The sequence below is a fragment of the Marmota monax genome, unplaced genomic scaffold (genome assembly GCF_021218885.2).
Source record: "Marmota monax isolate L192 unplaced genomic scaffold, Marmota_monax_Labrador192_F-V1.1 WCK01_AAM20220418_F8-fsc00024, whole genome shotgun sequence".
NCBI lineage: Eukaryota > Metazoa > Chordata > Mammalia > Rodentia > Sciuridae > Marmota > Marmota monax.
Genome location: NW_026695224.1, coordinates 23,375,648 through 23,400,842, shown reverse-complemented (window position 1 = coordinate 23,400,842; position 25,195 = coordinate 23,375,648). Strand labels below are relative to the sequence as shown.

Genomic DNA, 25,195 nt, shown 5'->3' with positions numbered 1-25,195 from the left:
AATATGGAAGAAATAAAAAAGAGGAAGAAATTTCTCAAATTAAACCTATTGCATTAACTTTCTCTGATGAAATCAGTTCAGTCGAATGAAAAATACTTATTAAAATACTCTACACAGATATTTTAGCTGGGTAGGGCACTGTTTGTTCTAATATTGAAATGGATAGAGACAAGGAAGAAGATATGATAAACAAAAGAAGAAAGCTTCACTCCCAGTAGCTAGAAATCTGACTTCCTGCTACACACATATGGGTTGTAGATGTGTAGGAAAGAATACAGAAGCAAAAACTGCCAAAATTGCCACTAGGGGATAGGTCATTTTGCAGGTAATATGTCCCTTCTCTTCTCTCAGCTTCCTTCCCTCTCTACTGCACCCTTGAAGAATTACATCAATGCTCCCAAAGGGAAAAGGTACCACTAGATTCCAGCCACATAAAACAAGGGCAAAGAGCAGTGAAGACAAAGAGCTATGTCCAGAGATTTGTCTTTTCTCCAAACTGGGGGGGAAATTCTTCCACTTCCCTGAAAGGATTATCTGTCTCCCCATGGCATAGAGACCAACAGCAGATGCTGGAGCTACAAACGCTGGGAGAATATTTTTCTTTTAGCTTATTTAATGTTATGCTAAATCTTATTTCTTCCAGTGCAACAAATCCCTTTTCACCCCCCTCCCCCACTTTCCTTCTTGATTTGCAGAGGAATGGAAGGGATTAAAAAACAGAACAAAACAGACAACAACAAACAAAAATGCTAACAGAGTTGGCGTAATCTGTGCCATGCAAGGGTGCAAGAAGTTAAGGAGTGGGGGTCCCTGCCAGGAGACACTCTGGTCAGGTTTTGGCACATTGAATGGTGAGCTTAGGGGATGGCTGACCTGCGCTTCAATTTCAATTTTGCATTTTACTCCTTATTCCCCATGTGACCCTCGTAGGGCAGTCAAACCCAGAGAGTTAAAGGTTTTTCCTAGGATAAAAGGGATTAGAAGATTCAGGTAATATTTCATCTAGCAGGAAGCTGCAGGATTATTTAGTTAATTTTCCTTATGTGATAGGCAGAAAACTGAATAGTAAAATGGAATACAGCGATATGAATAATTATACTTCTTCTTTTTGAGTACTTAATTTGTGCTAGTCACTATTGTAAGCATTATACAAGTATTCTATTAGCACAATAATCTCCACTTGGAAGGTAGTATTGTTATTCTCATTTTGTAGGTGGGTAAACTGAGATGGAGTGAGGTTCAGTCATCAAGATGGTACAGCTAGTAAATGGTGGAGCTGGGTTTAAACCCCGTGGCCTGGCTCCAGAACTCTTTCTCTTAAATACTAAACTCTAGTAAGCTGAGAATTCTCCATTCAACCTCTTTTGCACAGGAGTGCACCCATCTCAGGAAAGAGGGTGCTGCACGTGGTCCCGAAAACACATCCCTAAAGAAATGTATTCCTAGTATTATGGTAATGGCCAAAGTATGTACTCTGTTCCCTCCAGGTTCCTCAGTGTGACACATTCCCTTCAGCCAAGTTTTCTCCTAATCCACTTTCAGAGGGACAGTGCAGTCCTCCCAGGATGCCCTGCTCTATATGATGTCCTTCCCAAAGTCAGATTGCCACTGCCCTCTGTCTGCTGAGGGTCTCTCTTCCCTTCTCCCTCTGTCTTATTCTTTCTTTAACCATTTCCTTGAAATTCACTTGAACCCTATTACACAGCCAGCATGACACTATTTCTCTCTTCCAGCACCACCACTTGCACATCTTTTGTTAGCCCTTATGGATCAAAACTGCTTCTCAGAGCAAAAATAAATGGCAGAGAGATCATATCAGAATAAACACCTCTGTTGCAAAAGACAGTCCCCTCTGGATAGTTAGGCAGAGAGCTGATTGGGCAAGGTGGGTTGCAGGATAGTATACTTATACTCATTGGTCGAGAGAGGAGACTACAGTTTGCAACATTAGCTCTCATTGGCTATCATTATCCAGAGTCTGGGACAAATATGTTTGTGGTATATGGTAATGGATGGTTGCAGAAAGGATAATATCATTAATATTAAGTTACTGTTGCCTAGAGAAGTGTTAAATAGGCGATGTGTGTTCCAAGCTCAGAACTTGGTGATTTGCTTCAAGTTGAAAGGAGGTAGGTGGTAGAACCCTTGTATAACCCAGGCCTTCTATTTCTTAGGACACTGATTTGCCATGGAATGACTCCCAAGGATTGTGAGGAACAATTGAGATGAAATAATAAAGCACACTATGACAAATTCCAGACACCTGGACATGGCACATAAGGTCCTTTATGATCTGGTCTCACCTACCATTTAGCCCCATATTTCATGTCTGTTGAGGTGAATATTTCCCCATTTCCTTCTCCTTACCCCTCCCCCTGTTGTAAATACCTACCATCTTTCAAGCTCTGTCCTCAAAATTACTTTCTCTGCAAAGCTTCCTGACTTCTAGCATTTTCCATAGTTCACTAAACCCTGACCATATTGCATCAGAATTGATTGATTATCTCTCTTTCTCCCCTTCTCAACTAGGGATTCCTTGAAGGCAGAGAAAATATTTTACTTATCTCTGTATCTTCAGTGCCCGGCACAGGATCTGGAATCATTTTATTTACTTAATGAATATAGAAGGAAGGAAAAGAGGGAGAGAGGGAAGGTAGATCCTCTTGAAATTATAAAGCATTGTAGAAATACACATTATTATTAACAAGATAAAAAGACTCACTCTTGGATGCCCTCCTACTGTGTAAGAAAGAGCATACTGTTTTCACAAGCACAAAGCTCAGGCACAAAACAGAGGCCAAGGACAACACCTGAAAGGCAGACTTCTCACTCCTCATATACATGCCTGATGAAGAGGCACACAATGTCCCAAGGCAGAAAGAGTGCCCTTAACCAATGCCATTCACTAGCAGTAATTTGGTCAGCTAAAGAATCATAAGACCTAAAGAACACCAAGGCTTAAGGAAACTGTTTAATTAATGGTACTAAGAGATTTGTTTTACCAGGCAGCATGTGGTTAAGTGTACTGAAATACAATCACAGAACATTTTGTCTGGTCATCCTCATCTGAGGGTTTTAGAAAAAACAGGAGAGAAAAGAGCCTCTTCAGGGATTTTTTCCTTACAGGACAATTTTTACAAAAAGCTGAGTGTACAACTTGCAAAATAATAAGCTTCGGTGATAACACAAGCTTCAGCTACAATTATCACAAAGAGCAAGACTGCCGCTCAAGCTTCTAACTTATCCTTGTGTCTACAGAACGGTCCAAAATGTCACATTTGAGTTGAAGTGACTATAGCCAATTAGGTAATTTCCACCAAATTGAGTCCATTAATACTTGGACATTATCTTGAGGAAGAAATAGGACTTGGTGACAAGATGCAATGTGGCTTGTGAAATATTAGTTTTGGACAATCACAAATCAAGATCCAAGGGTATGTTAAATTATTCAGTATTCTTGACCTCATTATTAAGTGACTTCATATGGTTTTTTTCTCTTCACATTTATATAATCTCAGGATATAAGGAGCTTGACTTTTTTTCCTTTATTTTTTAAAATAAAGATATATACAATGTCTTTATTTTTTAAATCCTGTTTTACAATTTAAAGGACAATGGCTACAGTTTTGTTTGAGGAACACACAATAGGAATGCTTGTTCATACAATGACACCTACCAGAAATAAAAATATCATTTAGAAATCTGGTTTTCATGTCCTTCTTTGCTAGCACATGATCTTAGGTAATACAACACACTTTCAACCAAACATCTGCTTCGGTCTACCGTGCACAGAACCAAAAGCTGTGATTTGTAACATATGGCTTTATAAACGAGTCAGAACTTGAAGGCCAAGCCTCTTTCTGGAAGTGTTCTAAAACGATTGCAACAATATTATTTTCCAAGATAATGGGAGAAAGGCACAAGAACACTCCAGGAAGATCATGTACCAAAGATGTTTGTTGACTCCTTTTCCTTTCAAAGATGTTTGGAACAATTATCAGCTGATGTCAACAGGATTTCTACAACAAGGAAATGTGTTGGCAATGTAAAACCTTAGTGTTCTTATAAATTCTAGAGAGCATCAGTCAACTGATTAATCATCCTAAGATATTTAAATTAATAAGTTATAACATTTCACTGGGGGCAAAGCAATGATATGGACCTGGAACATGAACATCATCAGATAATGTGACTGAATCAGTGAACATTTGCCAAATAAAAATATTTTTTATGAGAACAAAAGAAATTAGACAGCATTAGGCTAGCTGCTCATGGGACACATGGTTAGAGCAGTTTCTTCTGGTGGATCTATTTATTTTGTAACTTTCCTCATGATTTGGACCAAAACAAACACTTTGAAGACAGAGACATAGAACTCCACTTCATCATATCCCTACCAGATGGGACCAGAGCAGGTGTAATCACTTTAAAGTGTTCTTCTCTATAAATCAACTTCTGATTTATTCCAGAATGGAGCTGTCAGCCCTTAGGCACCCACTGAAGTTGAGAATTTTTAGCAAACTAAACACAGGCATTAAAATAATGTTTGAATTAGTTTTAATCACAGTGGCCTAGTTTCCCCAGGACCCCACTGTATCTCTTCCATGTGTGAGACCCATGGGAGGGCTGCACATGGAGAAGACTCACCAGAGTGCAGAGCAGGAAGGAGAATTTAGGTCAATTACCTTTTGAAGTGTGATCCCTTTAAACAGCTACTCAAGGTAGTATCTTGCTAACGGAGCCGTATATAATAAAAGTGACCTGTGCTATTTCTTTAAATACTGCCTTTTAGTTGTAAGCGATCAAAGTATTAAATTTGTGTAAGGAAAAAAAAAAAAGATCAAGAGAAGTTTCATCCGTGTTCTTTCTGGAATCTATTAGGAAGGATTAGGTATGTAGTTTACCTCTCTTAAAGTCTAGGCTTGAAAGTAGGTGCCTCCAATTCAGTTTCTTCCAGCTGAGTCTTTGTCTTCTCCATCTGTAAATTGAGGAGACAAGTAGTTTAGATGTCACCTTGGGACCTTGGCTAGATACATGAAAGCACAAAATCATGAATTTATGTGCTGGTGGGGCATGGAGGCAAAGAATGTTTGCTACGGGCCCATTCCTCAAAATTTTCTTAAAAAATGTATTGTGTTTGGAATTATGTTTTATTTTAAATTTATTTTTCAGTTATAGATGGACACAATATCTTTATTCTGTTTATTTATTTTTATGTGGTGCTGAGGATCAAACGTAGTGCCTCACATGTGTAAGGCAAGCGCTCCACGCTGAGCCACAATCCCAGCCCTGGATTTATTTTTATTAGCTCTTGGAGAACAAAAAAAATTTATTAAACTATAAAGAACAAATTCACAGACTTTTTTTAAAAAAATTTTTTTTAGTTGTCAATGGATCTTTTATTTTACTTATTTATATGTTATGCTGAGGATCGAACCCAGGGCCTTACACATGCCAGGCAAGCACTCTACCACCGAGCCACAACTCCAGCTCCTCATATATATTTTTTAATCTTTAAAAACTAGACAACATACTGATATGCTCATTATTTCATCTAGTAAATTTTTTTATTGGGCACCTACTGTAGGTCAGACATTGTGAATGTTTTTGGAAAGACAACAATATCTTAATCTGACATCTGAGTTCAGGGGAAAGAAATAATGTCAACAATTTTTGGAATTAGGAAGAATGCTTTCAACTATGGAATAGCTGGACTTACTTAAAATATGAATATAATTTTATTAAACTCTTAGTATTTAAAAAATGCAGAGTAATAATTTAAGAAAAAACTCCTTTGCCAATAATTACTAGGATCAATTTCCTACTCGTTCTTTTGGACATTTTCTATACATACATATGTAAACAAAGCAGTTTCATATAAATGTGTTAACAGATTCTATATCCTGATTAGTAACTTTTTCTTCTACTTATGGGTATTTCATGAACATCTTTCCATGTCAGTTTGTATATACCAATTCACCTCTTTCTAATATTCCATATTTTAGGATGCCAAATGTATTCATGGCTAATAATAAGGAATGGCAAGCAAGTATTAACTAAATGTGAAAATAATTCTGAATTTAGGTTATTATTTTATGAACAACATCCTATCCTATCATGTATAAGATTGACCTTTTTACAACATGTCCGTGAACAATTAATTAATCAGATGTATTATTAAAATGTATTTTTTTTAGGATGGAAAAATAAAAAAGTGTATTTAATTAAAAAAATCAGAAAGTCTCATTTGAATTATTAAAATGCTTTGTTACTTTTAGTTTCATGTCAGGGCTTAAGAAAAAGCAAATGGTCTCAAAACAACATGGTAAAGACAGAAAACCTATAGATCCTTAAGGAAAATGATGTAAAAATTTAAAGCATTACTGACAAAATTAATTGCTTTGATGGTTATAAAATAACACACATTTACTGTAGAAAATGTGCAGCCATATAAGGAGAATTAAAATCACCCCAAACCTAAAATTCAGAAACAACTTAATATTTCCTCCTAGTCTATATGCATGCACATACATTGAAGAAAGCCTAGAAAGAAAAAAAAGATAGATAGCTTGTATTTATGTAAGTGCATATGTATTTCTGTATGTATGTATTGAACTATTTGCAGGGTTTGTATTTAGGTATTCTCCCTTTTGATAGAGTGAGTCAGCAAAAAATATTGTTTAATAAAGTGGAAAAAGTGGGTTTATTTCAGGCCTACAAAGAACTGCACCAATGAAATGATAAGAACCTGTTTTCTGTCATTGCTTTTCTTCCAACAAGCTTATGGGTTATTAGAAAAATTTAAGATGGCTTTCGAAGATGAATTAGTTCCACGCTGAATTTCAACAAATATCCAACAGTGAGAGCAAAGCACAAAATCCATTAAGCCTTGTGACTGTTCATTATGAAATTCTGAATTTTAACCATCTCGAAATGTAATCCAAGCTCAGAGTTATTTTGAATCCCTCAAGACTGTAAATGCCAAGTAGAGCAAGGACCTTGTTTTCAAGATAGGAAGCCAGAGGCAGAGGAGAACTCCTTGCCTTCCCTAAGGGCTGAAGTTTGTAGGCTTGCCCAGTACCAGGTTCATTCACCCTGGGGGCAGTGGCTTGCAGAGAATTGTCATTTCCCTTCCCAGGTAACTAGAAGGATGGCTTATCTAGCTGCTTGTACACATACATGCAACCCCAGGTCATCTTCCCACAATGCCAGCCTCCCCCAACAGAAATGCCCAGGAGTATGGAGGAAATAATGTCCATTCCCTCTGACACTCAATCACTTAAACACAAACAAGTTAGCTGACAAGAGAGTTTTCACTCCACTCTTTGGTGGAATGAGGAAGTCAGGGTACAGAAGGAGAGATTCAGATGAAAGATATTTTAAAAAGACAATCTCTAGAAGTTCATTATTGGGGCCATTAAGGGAGGATCCAGGCTTTGAGGCCTTTGGGGTCTTTCATTTACTCAGCCAACAAATATTTAATGAGCCCCTATTACGTGATAGACACAGTGTTAGTGGCTGAGGACGCATCAAAGAACAAAACAGACAAAAGTCTATGTCTCAGGGAACATGCATTCTAGTAGGAGGCTCTGACAGTAAAGATAACATGATAAATGCTACAGGAAAAGAAAATAGAGCAGGAAAAGAAGGATTGGGAGTGGGGAGTGGGTTGTAGCTATGGTTTTAAGTAGAATGACTAGGAGGGGCATTACTGAGAAGGTGACATTGGAGTTAAGACAGAGAGGGTGAAGGAATGAGTCATTTAGATAGGGAGTAAAGAGGGTTTCAGGTGGAAGGCAAAGCCAGTACGTACTAAAGGCTCTGAGGTGGGAGCAGGGATAAGATCTGAGATGTAAGGGGGTAGGGAGGAGGTATGTATGGAGGACCCTAAATATTAGGACTTTGGCTTTCCACTTGGGGCCAAACTCTTATACTACCATTTGCCAAAGGTCACAGGTTGAACATCTCTCTGAACTCTCATTTCCTTGCCTGTAAAATGGGGGATCTCATTATAAATTATTATTTTGAGGACTAAAAGAGATCTACAAAATACAAAACACAAACTCTGGCAGGTGATATGTTTGCAATATTGGTTCCTATATTCCGCTGGGTATGGTTTCGTGCATTTTATGTGTCTATTTAACAAATGTCTACATAAACAAAGAAGGATGAGGGGACTGACCAATAGTTACCCAGAGGTAGGAATCCAAAATCCAGGTAGATCTTAATTTTAAAAAACAATAATAATTTTCCCCCAAACCATAAAACCTGGACCCTCACCAGGACAAACTCATTGCTTTGGGAGGTGAACTGAGGATTCAAGCTGGCCAAGGAATTAAATCTTGGATATGTTACCCATTAGTGAGGACTGACATATTAGTAGAAATGTACAGGAAAATCTCATTATTTTCTATTTCCATTGAGTGTCTATTTCAAGGTTAGAATAAAAATGCTTTCTATCCTTCTGGGGGACATCTGAACATTCAAACAATACCAGATAAAATGATCAGCTTGCAAACTTTTGAAAACACCACTACCTGCAGAGTTGAAAGGGCCTCTGTTAGATACCAATCTGATCTGCGTTAACTTTTTTAATATGATGGTAGCAGTTTCTCTGTTATGTGATGTTATCATTAGAGTTTTACTGGAGTTCACAAAAATCATTTTCTAAGTTTCCACTTGAACTCAGTTGCTATAGAAGTTCAACATCAGTGGGGGATGCAATTAGTTAGCTAGTTATTATGACTTGACTTAGTACATTTTTTTAACAAAAGGAAAAAAATGACAAAAACTTAAAATAATTCTATAGATATATACAAGTGGCTCCTTTTTCTCATAGATCATTAGCACAGTGGACAGAATTTCAGAGAAGCCACCAATACTTATGACACCTGTCCTGTTACATGATTACACAGTTGCTGTGTTGAAAGGTCTAACAGGAACCATTTTAATAAAAATTATAGAGTACTTAGCATCGCAGGGCCTGAATCTATGGGAAGAATTAAAGATGCATTCCTTTCTGTAGGTAAATAGCAACTGCATAGAAGTTCTTGCCAAGACAATTAGTTATACCCCCTCTGGGTATGATATTCTGCTGGCTAAAGACTCTTTTAGAAGCTTTTAAACATATTTGCCAATGAATTTCTCCAGGGAAACACTTATCTCTGTTGACTATCCTACAAAGTTTTCGCTGCTTTTAAGCACTAATGTATTATTTGGCCTCTACCCTCTGGTCTGGATTCTAGAGTTTACCAAAAATCTGTGCTATTATCTATTTAATCTGATAAGGAGTTTTCTTATGATTTTTTTTTTGTGCCCTATGTTACATGCCCAATAAATGTTGAATGAATGAGTAGGAAAAAATTTTCACTCCCATTTTCTTCTATTTATCCTATTACAAATCAAAGATTGAACATATATACACATATTGTTTATTTATCTAATATATATACATATCAAATTATATGCATATGTATATAACAATGTATATGTATATATGTAAATACCAAGACTTACATAAATACATGAAGTATCACTATTTTTTTTAAAACATATATACCCAAATTTATAGCTCCAAATGAAAGTTGTCCTTTCTGATATCATATGAAGTCACAGTCCATCTATTTCACAGATGCAAGTGAAAACCTTGGGAATCTCTTCTCTGGGAAGTTTTTCATCTCCTTTGACCTTTATTTTAGATAGTATCATTGGTGGTAAATCTTTACTACTTTGTCTAAAAGTAGCTAAAAATCATTTGGGACGAATTGAAATAAACAGGTCAATAAACTGGATAATGCTATTCTTTACCTAAAAATATTATGGAGGATCTTAAAGCAATGTGTTAGTATTTTTTAGTATGGCTTATAAATTGCTTTACAAAAGAACTTCATTGAGAAATAATTAGCATATCATATAATTCACCCATTTAATATATATAATGCAATGATTTGCAGTGAAGCCATCATCATGGGCAATTTAGAAAATATTTTTCTCACCACAAAGAGAAACCCTGTACCCTTTAACTATTATCTCTCTGCTTTTCATTATCCTCCCTCCCCACCCCAAGCCCTAAGCAGCTATTAATCTACTTTCTGTCTCTATAGATTTGTCTGTTAGATATTTCATATAAATAGAATCATATAACATATGGTCTTTTGTGACTGACTTCTTTGTATAATATTTTCAAGATGCATTAATTTTGTAGCATGTATGATTCCTTTTTATTGATATTCTGTTGTATGGATATACCACATTTTGTTTATTCATCTGTTGAAGGATATTGGGTCATCAGCCAGCTTTTGTGAATAGTGTTGCTATAAATATTCATGAGAAGGTTTTGTTTGAACACCTGGTTCCTTTCGTGCATATACCTAAGAATAAAATTGCTGGGGCCTATGGTAATTCTATGTAACCTTTAGAGGAACTACCAAACCGTTTTCCACAGCACCTACATCATTTTATGTCAGCAATGTAATGAAGGTTCCAATTTCCCCAAATCTTTGCTAATGCTTATTTTCCTTTAAAAAAATTATGGTCATTCTAGGAGGTACTTCACAGTTTTGATTTGCATTTCCTTAATGACAAATGATGTTGACCTTGTTTTCATGTGCTTCTTGGCCATTTGTATATCTTTGAAAAAAAAAAGCCTAGTTAAGTCCTTTTCCTACTTTTAAATGTTTAATGGGCACTTCTAGAAAAGGAGACTCAAATGTTTTGAGCAACACAATTGCAACAAATGCATGGGGCCTCCTAGAATCACAAGGCCGAAATGTAAAACTTCTTTGACCATCTGAATAAAGAATCAATTGAGCACTCACATTAATTAAGGTGATTGCTTGTCCTAAATTTAGCAAAACTACTTCTATGGGGTTTCACAACAAATATTTATGCATGCGCTGCACATTCATAGGTCATATGTAGTTTTGTACAGAGTAAGGCACTTACTAAAAAACCATAGCGGCTACCGAACTTCCTCAAAGGAGGGGCTTAGAGGCAGTGGTACAATTGGAAGGAGGAGTGCTTAAAGCTGTGTTTGCCTGGTACTTACATATGTTTGAGAAAATACATCTACAGCAAAGAACAGGAGAGCTAATGGAGGTCTTGGAAACCCAAAGCTGCCCTTTTTCCCAGCCCCTGGTTTGACACTTTTATAGTATCTATAACTAACTGAGAATCTGAGAAGATATAATAAGAGAAGGAAACATTTATTTTCAGATCTGCCATTGACCAATCACACAAATACAGGAACATGGCTCCTACCTTCCTTTGCTCCAAGTTTGGATATATACAAGTAAGTTGAAGTAGAGAAATGTGAGAAGATGGGTGAGTCAGTGGGTAAGCAAGCAGGTATGTGGGTGGAAGTCACTTGTACCCTGATAGGAGAAAATGGACTAGTAAGAAGGTGAAAGTATAGATAGGTAACTGAGAGGGCCTCTGCTTAGTGCAGCAGCCCAGGCTGCTAGTAAATGGTAATCTAATATAAATCTTAGTAGTGCAAGAGATTAGTCAGCCAAGCCACAAAAGCAGGTTCTGATGGAGTCCTTTTAAAACATTCAATTTCATCTACCTTGGCACCTCTGAAAGTTAAAAATTGCCTCACTGGGTCCAAATGGCTCTGACTAATTTTTCCCATATAGTTCTCACCAGATCTTTGCTGTGGATCAACAGCTCACGAGGAAAAATGAGCACATGTTCCTGGCCATCAGTTACCCAAAGGCTTTAAATGGGGACACAAAATGGTGGCATCTTTTCCCTGGGCTACCCTACGAAGAAAGGTCAATCTGTAAGAGCAGGATAAAAACACAAACTAAAAGAAGAGTGAGTTTGTGAACTGGCTCAGGGATTTTCCCACCCTCCTCTAGGGCCTGCTGTTAAAAAACAAAATCAAAATTACGCAATCCAATTCTGCCCATGCCTTTCTCTTGCTCAGAATTAAAAACCATCGACTGAAGACTTTCTTTTTCACTTCAAAACCCAGTCGGGTGCTTTCTACTATCAAGGAAGGTGCCCGAAGAATAAATTGCTCCTATCAGAAATAAAGCATTTTAGTTCTGCCACAAGCGGTGAGATCTGTGTTTATAAGTCTCTCCGAAGGCAACTCCATTTTTGCTGCTCTCCTCTCATTTTCTTTTGATGCATAAAACCTGTAGACTGGAGCGCTGTGATTGCATTCTGCTCCGGAGCAGTGTAATTGTAAATATTCATTGGAATTCAAGCTAGCTTTCCCGGGTCTCTCCTAGGGCTGTGCAGCTATGCAAACAGCAGCAGTGCCGCATTAGCTCACAGCCTGGAGGCCACCTTATTTCCCCACAGCCCCTAGGACCCCTTCCGTGGAGCGAGCACATGCAGAGAAACTGGCCCTTAAACCCATGGCAATCTACCGTTTCACTTGTTTTTCCTTTTCTCCCCATGACTGCTGATCCTTAGTAATTCTGTCTGTCAGTCCCAAATATGCTTTAAAAAGAGAACCATGTCCTTGACTAAAGCCTATAGTCTGAATGCTCTTGCTGTGTATGTGTTTAGTCTATTTAAGAGATTAATCAGATTCTAGCCTGTCCGTGAGAGTGCGCAGGTGTATGTGTGCATACACACACACACACACACACACATAGCAGCAGCAGCAGCAGCAAATCTAGATGAAAGACTAGGATTGCCACCTCCTCTAATTAAGATATAAGGGCATTCATAAGTTATTCCACCTGCTTTCCAAGTTAAAACTGCAAAAACCTTTAGGAATAAAAAATAAATTAATATGGGATTGGGAATACCATATCAGTTATAACAACCCTACGATACAGAATTATTTACATATTTAAAACACAAAAATTAGGCCCAAAAGGAAGCTGTGTTTGACTATGCTGATTAGATTCTCCTCATAACTGCCTGGAAAGATGAAATTGTAGGTTCAAGCCAGGCTCCCTGGACCATCCCCTGATATATCTTCTGAATGCCAGATGATTAGATTCCAACAGAATTCAGGGCACCTGCAATATTAACTTCAAAATAATCCAAGGAAGAAATCGATGCATAGAAAAATGACCTATAGCAACCAATTTATAGAGTTAAAAAAAAGAGAGAAAGAGAGATATGTTTTTAATGTTGAAACATTTCAATGAAAAGTAAGAATAGATTGAAATTCTTTGGGCCTGGCCAACTTTTGGATTTAATGGTAAAAGTGAAAAATTACTTTAGGTGACAAAAATATAGTAATGGTCAAAATTTTATATCTATAAAGAAATTTATTTTAATTTGATTTAACCAGGTGAGTTCATGAGTTAAAGGCACTTTGCTAGACATTTAGGGGGATACAAAGATAAATGATATATATGTCTTATGTCTTGAGGAGTTTAGAAATTAGCAGCAGAAAGAAGATGTATGGATATAGCTATGTTATAAAAGGGGCAAAATATATTACCTCAGAGAGGTTTGTCTGGGAATTATGAGCAACTTCATAGCAGAGGTGAGAATTGACTGGATTTTGAAGCAGTAGAATGATTTTGATTGACTGAATTGGAGGGAGTGAGAAGTCCATCTCTGCAGAGAAACGCTATAGGTTGAATGGTGTCCCTCCAAAAGATATAAGGTTCTAACTACTGGAATCTGTGAATATGTCTCAGTATAGTTTAGTTTGCTATAACAGAATATTATACAGTATGTGGTTTACAAACAATGGAAATTTACTTCTTACAGCTCCGGAGGCTGAAAGTCCAAGATCAGGGCATCAGCATGGTTGGGTTCTAGTGAGTTTCCTCTTATGAGTTACAGACTATTGGATAGAGAGTGAAAGAGCTCTTTGGGGTCTCTTCTATAAGGACACTAATCCCATCATGACCTAATTACCTCCCAGAGGCCCTGCTTCCTGATACCATCCATACTATGGGGAAGGGTTTCAACATATAGGGTGACATAAACATTCAGTTTACACACAGTGTGACTTCATTTGGAAATAGGTTTTACAGGTCAAGTTAAGATATAATCATAATGGATTAGGGTGGGCAGGTGTCCTTGCAAGAATAGAAATTCGAACACAGAACCCAGGCCATGTGAAGATGGAGGCAGAGATTGGTGTAATGCATAAACCAACCAAGGAACACAAATGGTTGTCAGCAACCACCTGAAGTTAGAAGAAGCAAAGAAGGATTCTTTCTCTAGAACTTCTGAGAGAACATGGCCTTGCTGACACTTTGCATTTGGACTTTGAGCCTCCAGAACTAAGTAAAAATAGATTTCTGATGCTTTAAACCACTCAGTTTGTGGTGCTTTGTTATGGAAGCCCCAGGAAATCAATATATGGAAGAAAAAAAAAGAAAAAAAGTGGCTCAGAGGTAGAAGTGTAGGACTTTTCTTGAAAAAGTGAATTTGGGATTGGCTGGAGAGTAGTGTATAAAGACCAATAGTAGGAATTACTTCTGGCAAATGAGAGGGCCTACTTGTGGAATTTGGGGACTTTATCTCTAGTATATGAAGTATTATTAGGAGAGAGAGTGACGGAAAATCAAGAGAGAACTGAGGAAAAGTAAATTGGAAGGAAAAAAGCAGTTAGCAGGCCATTGTGTTAAGACAAGAGGCAGCATCTTGGACAGTCGCAGGTGTCATGGAAAGACAGAGATGGGTTTGAGAGAGGTGGGACCTGTAGACTAAGAAGTTGAAGGAGGTCCCCAAATAATTTGCATTTTCTTCTTTTTAAAAATTTGTTCTTTTTAGTTATACATGACAGTGGAATGTATTTTGACACATTGTACATATGTGGAGTACAACTTCCCATTCTTCTGGTTGTTCATGATGTGGAAATACATTGGTTATGTATTCTTATATGAACATAGGAAAGTAATGTCTGATTCACTGATTCATTCATTCCCATCCCCCACCCTTCCCTTCATTCTCCTTTATCTAATCCAAAGTACTTCTGTTCTTCTCTTCCCACCACCCCTTATTATGAGTTAGTAATTTGCATTTTTGACCCAGGGGAATGAGGTAAGAGGAGAGAGGTGCTGTTATTAGAAACCTAGGAGATAGAGTTGGTTTGGGAAAATTTGTTCAGGAGAAGAGACTAGCTTTTAGTAAACACTGATGTCCAGCAGAATGCTAGAAATGAGGCCCTGCAATGTTGGGGTGGAAATATAGATCTGGGAGCCCATCTTCAATGAGGACAGTCAAGGGCGTGGTTATAATTAAGATCACCAAGGGATTTGAGTGATTAAAAGGGGAAGCATCAAATATTGGGGGAGCACCTCTATTTGGGGGTGGGAGACAGAAGAGGCATAGGCAAATTAGAGAGGCAAGAGGGTAACCAAGATCAACCCAAGCCAAGAAAGCCAAGGAATGCTTTTTATGAAGGAGAGAGTGATCAATGACATAAAATGCTACAGAGAGATTGAGGAGAATGACTCAGAAGAAGTCATTGGATATAGGGATTAGAATGTCAATAGTAATTTATGAGAAGACAATTTCAAATTAGTGGCATGAGCAGTTACTTTAAAGGGGTTTAGGAATGATTAAGGGCAAAAGAGGCTAAAACGTATAGATTATTCTTTCAACAGGTTCAATAATAAATAGAAAGAGAAAGACGAGAAGATTGTTGTTCTTGCTGTTTTAAGATGGAAAAATACAAGAGCATATTAATATGTAAATGAAAAGGACAGAGATTTGGGAGACCTGTCAAAAGCAAACAGAGTGAGATAACTGGTGGAACAGAGCTATGGAGGGAAGAAGAATGGATTTGGATCAAGACAGAAGAATTAGCTTTGGAAAGGAGATGGGGCACTTTACTCCCTGTGAGGCAGGCCAAGAAATAATAGGAAGGCTTACAGATCACTTGGATGTGGAAGGAGGAAGTTGAAATTCAAGTTAGTCTTATCTCAGTAAGGCAGAAAGCAGGTCATCTCCTAGGAGAGGTGTGTGGGTGAGAGTTTGTGACCCTGAGGGATGGGAAAGTTGAGACCTTTGGGGAAACAATGATAGGGAGCCAATGAAATTACTATCACTAATAGTCCTTGTTGAGGTGGTACCAACAGTACTAATTGACAAAATTAATTTTAATTGACAAGAGGTAACTTCTCCAGTAAGGTCTACCAGCCATCGAGGGGCAAGCTGTGGAAGAGAAGATGGTGAGGACAGGCCAGTGTTGGTTATAGGCCAATTATACAGGGGAAGCCCCCAAACCAAGGGGTCCCAAGGTATAGCAAAGATAGGTTAGAACATGCATTTGAAAGATTTTATGAGTTGGCATCAGTATCCTCGCATGTGAATATATCCTCAAAATAGTTAAATGATAAAGAATCCAAAAAATGAAGAAATACCGAGTAAGAATTGTACTCTTTTCCTCCTTGATTCATTCCTTCTATCTTCTAATTTATTCATTCAACACACACTTGCTGAATCCCCCTCCATGCCAAGGCATGGGGCAAGAAGGCTGAGTGTCAAGTCTATAGGTGTTGAGTCTCTACCCGGGAGAGCCTGACACAACAAGAGCAGCATTTACTCAGCTTGTACTGAGCACCAGGTGCTGCTCTATCCACAGAGTAACTTAGCTCCTTAACCCTGAAAGGTAGGAGCGATTGTTAAGCCCTAGTTCACCAGTGAGGGTGCTAAACTTCAGAGATATGAAGTTAAGGTCACATAGCCCAGAGTCTATGTTTTTAACCCTGTGTGAACTAAAAAGGTTTGGAAATGGCTTATGAGTAGGATGATTACGTATTCTAATCCTTCTTGCAACATCCCAGTGTATACCTTTACTCCTAGAGAAAGTATTCTCTGTACCTCCTTTCAATAAAAGGTTTGGAGGATAAATTATATGGTCACCCTAATTATGAGAAAAACCAAACAATGGCTGGGCTGCTCTCCAAGCCATTCATTGTGTCCCATGTGGTGACTAGAGACTAAGAACTTCAGGGCATTTAAGGAAAGCAAAGGAAATGGCTTCCCTTACTAGGATAAGCCTCAATACCCACCTGGTCCTGCTTCTTTGATTCCTGTCATAAGATTGCAGCCCCTTCCCCACCCCTAGTAGCCTCCTAAGCACCTTAATCGTACTGGTTTCCATTAAAGGAGAAACACAGAGAGCCCTGTTGCTACCAAATGGAGTTCCGGATACCCGTTCCTTAAACGACAATGGAAAATGAATCCACAAATCTCTACAGCACATCTGTCTGCCCATTTCCCTTCCTCCTTTCTGATCTCTTCCTCCAGGTCCACACTCCACAGTTCACTCTAAACCTCAGGCATAATAACCACACATTACCCAGGTGTACAACCTCAGCCAGAGTTGGTATCAGGCTGACACCAGACTTCTGGTAGCAATTTTGGCTGTTATGTGGCTATTTCTTCTTCTTTCTGTCTTTCAGCCTTTAGCAAGGAAATTGGTACCAGTGATATGGATCTGACACCCTGTGAGAAAATGTTGTGCCCATGTCATTGCCAAATTCATTCCTATGGAGGGTTTAGAAGTGTATACTCAACTCCCAAAGGGTGATTTCAAATGTATCAGCCAGTTTTCTAATGCTCAGGGAGGGCAGGCACTTAGACAACATTGTGCTCTGGCTTTCCCGCCGGCAATGCTATTTAAAATGCTGCAATGAGCAAAAATGATGGCAATAGCTAGGACCAGGCAAGCAGAGGGCCCACTTGGCAAACAGAACAGATGCCATCCATCCAAGGTCTTCGACACCCTGCTAAGTGACCACTGTTCTGTAAGGCTTTATTATTCTCTGAGGTTTTAATATGCTGGTCCATAGAATTCTCTTATTAGTTCCCCAGCTGATCTTTCTATGGTTTCCTCTATCTATCCCAGGTCCTCTGTTTTTCTTTCTTCTGAACTTAACCTTGCATTCAGTTCATGTGTTCATAGTGATTTCAACTACAATTTCGATTACCAGGGGTTCCAGATACACATTTGAGCTGCCTGAAGGGCATTTTACTCTTTCTCTTTCCTTCCTTGGTAAGCTCATCCTCTAATATGATTTCAATAATAGCTAACATTTATCATGTGTCAGGCACAGAATTGATGCTTGGAACTCGGCAAGGGGGGCAGGCGGATATTATTATCATCTTTGTCCTTCAGAGAAGGATCAGATAGGCGGTAGAAGTGAGATTTGAACTCAGGCAGTTTTACTTCAGAGCCTATGTTTTCAACCACCACACTGTGATGTCTCCTCACACTCAAACAATTGACTCTACCTCCTGACTAGATACCCATAGCTCCCTGGTGTTCTTTAGAACCAGCTGATCTCAACACCACACCACCTTGTACATGGAAAATTTGCTTTGTTCCCTCCCTCCCTCCCTCCCTCCCTCCCTTCCCTCCTTCCTTCCTTCCTTCCTTCCTTCCTTCCTTCCTTCCTTCCTTCCTTCCTTTTATTTGGATACTGGTAATTAAACCCAGGGGCATTTACCTACTGTGCCACATATCCAGCCCTTTTTATATTTTATTTAGAGACAGAATCTCCCTGAGTTTCTTAGGGCCTTGCTAAGTTGCCAAGGCTGGCTTTGAACTTGTGATGCTCTTGCCTCAGCCTCCAAAGCCTCTGAGATAACAGGCATGTGCCACTGTGGATGACATTTACTGTGTTTTCTATTGATCAAATTTAGAGTCCTTTGTTGGACTTTCAAAGTTTCCTGCTGACTTCTCTGTCACCAAACTCATCCAAACTCTTTCAGCTAGGCATATCTATGTACCATGTAAAATGTTTTCCCCAGTTCTTTAGGGTAATCCCTCCATGGGAAATACTCTCCTAACCCCTTCTATGGGAAATCTATTATCTTTTCTTTTAGGATTCACCTTTTTAGCAAGTGTTCTCTGTCTAAATGTAAAAGTAAATTACATACAATCAGGGGACGCTGTCTTCTATTTTTTTTCTTTTTTGTATTTCCTACAAAATCTAGTAATGTTCACCACCTATTGGATGTGCAATAAAGATTACTAAGGTACTGACATATATATCCTAATCCATGCCACAAAGAACTCAAGCTGGTCAGCTGAGAGGCACAACGTAATAATTACTAGGGACCAAAGTCCGGGTCCTCCTCTGTGGAGGGGAAGCTGGAGTTCCCGTGCTGTTTCTAGATGCTTGCTCTCCAATCCATTCCTTCCTCTGCCCTGCTCTGCTCTGTAATGCTGGAGAGGATTCCCTGAAGGCTGACAATTCACCTGGCTTCCAGCTAGGTAAGGGGAGGAGCTGAAGGAAGCAAGGAATTGGGAGGGAGAATCTGGGTACATCTCTGCCTTTCACTCTACTTTGGGATGGGACAGGAGTCCCATCTTTAGGAGCTCCAGATCTGACACACAATTTTTCCAGGAATCCAGTTTCCTTGAGATGACCTTGGCCTCTGGGCTGTTAGCCCCTCCTCCTTCCATTGTCTCAGCAGCCTAGCAAGGGCCACAGTTTCCTCATCACTCCCACTGACTTCTCTGTGCTAAGTTCTCTCTATGGTAAATGGCTAGACTCTGAAAAACAAGCAATCTGTTTTGGTCTTTGTTATTATTCCAATAGAATTATGATTATGGAAAAACTCTTCTATTAAAACTAAATTCCTGTCATGCTATGTTTACTTTCTGTCCTTTCCAGTTCTTTGACTAGGAGGTGAGATCTGGCCACATGCAGCAGGTTTACAGATAGAGGATAATAAAGGTGACAGGGCTGTAGCAATGGCATTAGGCCTCTAAGACAGTGCTAATGAAACATGTTCCAAACTTATTAATCTTCAACTCTTGAGGTTCTCTATTGTAAGTAAAATTTGAATACGCATCACAAACACAACAGTCTTGTAAGTAGTGTAAGTTTAAAAAAAATAAGAGATTCTTTTATAATTTCATATGTAGATGAGACTAACTCAACCCATAGGTTTTGACCCAATTAATTATATTATTGGTATGTTTAAGGGGACTAGTTCAATGTTTATCATCAAGTGGTGGGGGGGGGGGTAAAGCTTTTAGCTTCAACACAAATTCCAAGGTAAAGCCTTCTCCTAAAATGGGTCCTAAATCCACCCTGTACCAATCCAGTTAGAACTATCTGGGCCACAAAATAAAAGGCAGTGTCCTCTGTGTTTGCGGGTATCCTAGCCCGGCCATTCACCCAGAGCATCTACCGGTCCTGCCCCTATTCTTCCCAACTACATCCTCAAAAGATCTTTGGGAGTTTTTTTTTCTTTTTTAAATTTTATATATAAAGCTTTGTGATGCCTATCTGGACTTTACTTTTTGATATGAAAGAAAAGAAAAAAAATAATCAACTAAGTCAATGAATAAATATTTATCCACCTAATAAATATTGATCACTCCCTCTGTGCCTACACACTGAAGTGAGAAAAAGTCCATGAAAGACATTGTTGATTGGCTACCCAAAGCCACTTGTCTTTCGCAGCTTCTCATGATGAGCGGAGAGTGGTAACACTTGCTTTCCCAGAGTTATGGGCAGTAAGGGATGGCTGTAAGATGTAAGCAAATGTCTGCAGAAGGGTTGGAGGGGGCTTCCGGGAAAACTGTTCATTTCTAGGTAGAAAGGATTGGACACAGAGGGCATCATACTTCTCTCCTATTCCCTCTTCTTCCTTCCTTGACTAGGACATGAGAGTTGATGCCATTGCAACCATTTTGTAACCAACACAAAGGAAAAAAAAAAGCCAAGAATCTTACCATCTTTGGCTCTGGTGTCAGAGGTAGGTAAGACTGGTTCTTTGATGACACTTTCGATTGCTGAATCAGTGCCATCTAGACTCCTTACATGAGGAAAATCAAGTATTTCATTAGCCCACTACTGTTGCTATTACTTGCAGCTGGATGGGGTCCCAACTGGTTGAAAGACATTTGCTATTTATTAGAAATGTGTCACATTCTATTATAATTGCAGGATCTAAATACAATTTGTAATAGACCTTTATTGAGATATGTGCTTTCATTTAGATTTCTCATTTCTTTTCTGTAAAGGGTCAAATAGTAAATATTTTAGGCTTTAAGAGCCAGATGGTTTCTGTCACAACTACTCAGCTCTGCTATTGTAGTGTGAAACACTACAATATGTAGCCGGAGGCAATATGTAAATGAATGGGTATGATTGGGTTTCAATAAAATTGGTCTACAAAAAAAGGCAGTTGGCCCATGTGCTGGAGTATGCCAACCTCTGATCTTGGTAAACTCCAAATGAGAAAGTGAAAACAGTCCCAAATTCCTTTGTCTAAGATGGACCAGTGTCAGTCAATCTTCTTTTCCTTCCTGCCCCTTTCACCTGAGGGATGATTAGGAAAGACTGATTGCAGTCCCTCTGCTTAAACCAGAGCAGAAGGAATTTAGAGTTCCATTGGGAGAAATAGTTCCCCAGCACACAGTACATGGAGGTGGGGAGAATGATATGAGATTTCTGTTTCAACTTGAATTTTTTTCTTATAGGATAAAGGATGCAAAGTGGGAGACCTTCTACTCTTTTATAGGTGATGGTGAGGGACCTATCATAGTTAGTAATATTTGGTAAATATAATGAAATTTCAGCTATGTGGGTTCCATGACAATTATGGGCTTTCTCTTATTTTCCTTGCTTTCCTCTGACATGTTCATGTTCAAGGGATGCTAAGCAAATCCTAGGAGATGCAGTTCAATTTGTCAACCCTGCTGTTTGTTAAGGTGGCTTTTATAAGGGGAAGGGTGAGTGGGGGCTGAATTCCTTGCTGGAGCTGGATTTGAGGAGTGTTTGTGGATTTATCATGCTCTCCCTGTCTTCTCTTTCCATGGAAAGCTTTATAAATTCCCCATTGGGATGAAAATGTGACTCAGCTGTGGTCCAAGTTGGTTTTTCCACATGGAACAAAGGAAGACAAAGCCAGTTTCAAAAATGTTAATGTACTATGAATGTATTTTTAAATGTTAATTGAGAGACACTTATGATCTGGGAGTCTCCCTCCCACTAACATGCTGAGGGTCAAATGAACACTTGGGAATGCAAAACATTACATTTTCCTGAATTTAGTTTTGATGTTCAAGTTGGAAAAATTAGAATTTTCCTTTGTGTCCATTTGAACCATCTCCCACCATCAATGTTACTCCTTTAAGGGTGAAGTCAAGTCTCTTTGCTTCCTTACACCTTTATTTTTGCCATTTGGAAACTGATTTCTGTGTATGTTTCTACTTCTGGAAATATATATATTTAAAAAAGTGTGGGCTGGGGATGTGGCTCAAGCAGTAGTCGCCTGGCATGCGTGTGGCCCGGGTTCGATCCTCAGCACTGCATACAAACAAAGATGTTGTGTCCGCCGAAAACTAAAAAATATTTAAAAAATTCTCTCTCTGTCTGTCTGTCTCTGTCTCTCTCTTAAAAAAAAAGTGTGAATTTTCCATGAAGCTTGATTGACTGTCATTAAAGAATAAGAAATAAAACTAATGTAATCCCAATTCCAGTGGATTCACAGAGAGAAGACACACTTTGGGTATCTGCAAATCATTGCAAATATTATTTAGTTACAAGTACCAGAAAAGCTTGAAAATTATTTTCTGTTTTTCTCAATCTTTAAAGAGAGGCCAACTGGGCTGGATGTGATGGCACATGCCTGTAATCCCAGCAGCTCAGGAGGCTGAGACAGGAGGATTGTGAGTTCAAACCCAGCCTCAGCAATGGTGAGGCACTTAGCAACTCAGTGAGATCTTGTCTTTAAATAAAATATAAAATAGGAATAAAAAAAAGCACCTCACATGTTGATGATGAGGAAGGCTATGCAGGTATGGGGGCAGTGGATATATGGGAGATTTCTGTGTCCTGCATTCGGTTTTGTCTGGTCCTAAAACTGCTCTAAGAAAATTAGGTCTTTTGTAATGGAACAGAAATTTATTTATTTATATAAGAAATGTTTCTCTTTTTTTAATATTTATTTTTTAGTTGTAGTTGGACATGACACCTCCATTTCATTTATCTATTTTTATGTGGTGCGGAGGATCGAACCCAGGGCCCCGCACATGTGAGGCGAGTCCTCTACCGCTGAGCCACGACCCCAGCCCAAAAAATTTATTTTGTATCAGAAGAAAAAAAATACAAAATGGGGCTGAGATACGGCTCAGTGGTTGAGTGCCCCTGAGTTCAATCCCCAATACCCTCCACCCCCAAAAAAGAGGCCAATTGAATGGAAGAAGCTGTTACTAACATTCAAACTCCACTTGGGGCCCAAGAGCATAGATCTTTATAATTGCTGAGTAATGGGAAATTCAGAGTTGCCTGGCTACTTTGCTTTGCTGGAGAGCAAATGACACTCAATTCAATTAACTTCTATGGGGTACCCTGCCATTTCCTGGCTCCAATGGGGTACTAGGTGCAGGAGAACACTGAGGTTAATAAGTTTTCACGGAATTCAAAGCCTGTAAGAACAAGAGACCAGTGAGCAAATAAATTACCACATGAGAGATAAGTGCAAGTACAGAGGCGCATTCAAAGGTAAAATACATACTACGTTTAACCACGATAAAATTATCTGGTTTCATTTGTCTGCGAAGGTCAGGGGAAGCTAGTGGAAGATGTGATTTCATGGCAGCAGGTGAGTGGGACCTTGGCAAATAAGAGTGAAATAAAGGTCTGAAATAAAGGCTTGCTTTCTCAGCTGAGTAACACTGGGTGGTTATTTTCTTCATTTCTTTAGATTGTCACTTGGGACTTTTGAGAAAGGAAAGGAACTCCTCTAGACAACCTCAGATGTCACAAAGAACACTGACTTCCTGGGCTGGTAGGTAGCTCAGTGATGGAGCACTTGTCTAGCATGTGGAAGGCCCTGGGTTTGATCCCAGGCACCGCAGAAACAAACAAAATTACACTGACTTCCCATCAGAATATTTGCATTTAAGTTACAATTTTTCAATTTAACAACTTTTGTGACCTTGGGAAAATTGCTTAACACTTCAGAGCTTTGGTTTTTACTTTTGTAAAATGATGCAGGTGGATTCTACTGGTGGTTCTCCGACCTTTGTATCTTATATCCTATCCACAATTAAGTGCTGTCACTGCAAGCTGGTTTCCTTGCTGTTCTGATCCTCCTTCCACAAAACCCAGAAGAGGAGCAAGTAAGCAAGAAAGCTCCTTTGTAAAGCACAGCCGCACCTCCACACATGCCTGCCTCCTACTGCCCTTTTTATAATTTATGCTTTTTATATTTTTAATTTTTTTTCTAGGATGTAAGAATATTTGAAGAATCTTATGAATCCATAATTGTTCTAAAAACCTTGCGGCCCACTTACCCTCGTTTGTTTCCCTGCTGGTTGAGAATTCTTCCAGCATCTCGCTCCATGCCTGTATTGAATACTCAGAGTTGTGGGTTTTACCTTGAGTCATCTACTCCTTTCTCAGTTCAGAAAGCTCAAGAAGGCAAAATGGAAAAGGGAATAACATGCACCTTGGAGCTAATAGAAGCAGTTGCAAAGCTGATTGTAAATACCAAGGGCTGGGGATGTAAGTAGTAATAAACAGCCTTCCCTTGGGGACAGCTGGAGGAGGAAGCAGTCAAGAGCCTTTAGAGCAAAAAAGGAGCCCGTGTCATGCTGTGAGGCCCTAGGTTCAACACACACACACACACACACACACACACATACACACACACACACAAGCCTGTGTGGTTAGGTCACAAACCTCTTTGCAGTGATTTGTTAGAAGACTCCAGTGCCTGGCCTCACATCTGGCTGCAATGGGCTGCAAGGCAGCTGCTGACTAGGGAACCAGGGACTGAAGAAGTTTTGGGTTTGACCTAGGCTTTGCCTCTTCCTTAAACTTCTCCCTACTTGAGTGTGTTCAAGCATAAACCAAGAAGTAATGACTCCTGCTTTATAAAGTTCACGTGAGGATTTCATATGGAGGTTATTTGAACGTGAATCTTGGGAAAAATGTTCAGGAAATGGAAGAGAATTCCCAATTGGCTGACCATAGCTGCTCTGGTTGTTAAGACCAGATTTTCAATTGTGAGATACTCTGGGAGCTTACACACACACACACACAGACACATACACACACACACACACACACTAAAAGGCTTGGGGGAAAAATGTAAGGTTTTGATATCTACTTGAAGGAAATTATTCAAAATCCTTTTTGGGCAAGGAGAAATAATATTTTTTCTCCTTTTAAGGGAAATAAAACCCCTTATTTAGGTTTCTGAGATTTGGAGACTTTTCCCATCCTCTTTCCTACATCCCCAGCTCTCATTCCCCAAAGCAGTAAGAACAGAGTTCTCAGCCTCT

The 25,195-nt window shown here is 39.0% G+C and overlaps 1 long non-coding RNA gene across 1 annotated transcript in view; it reads right to left on the bottom strand.

Annotated features, from left to right (window-relative positions):
* Nucleotides 1-4,769: 4,769 nt before the first annotated feature.
* LOC131423829 (uncharacterized) overlaps nucleotides 4,770-25,195 on the bottom strand; it is a 42,251-nt gene continuing 21,825 nt past the window's right edge. Inside the window, exon 5 of the long non-coding RNA XR_009225902.1 lies at nucleotides 4,770-4,978. This is a non-coding gene — a long non-coding RNA (uncharacterized LOC131423829). The remainder of the gene's footprint in view (nucleotides 4,979-25,195) is intronic.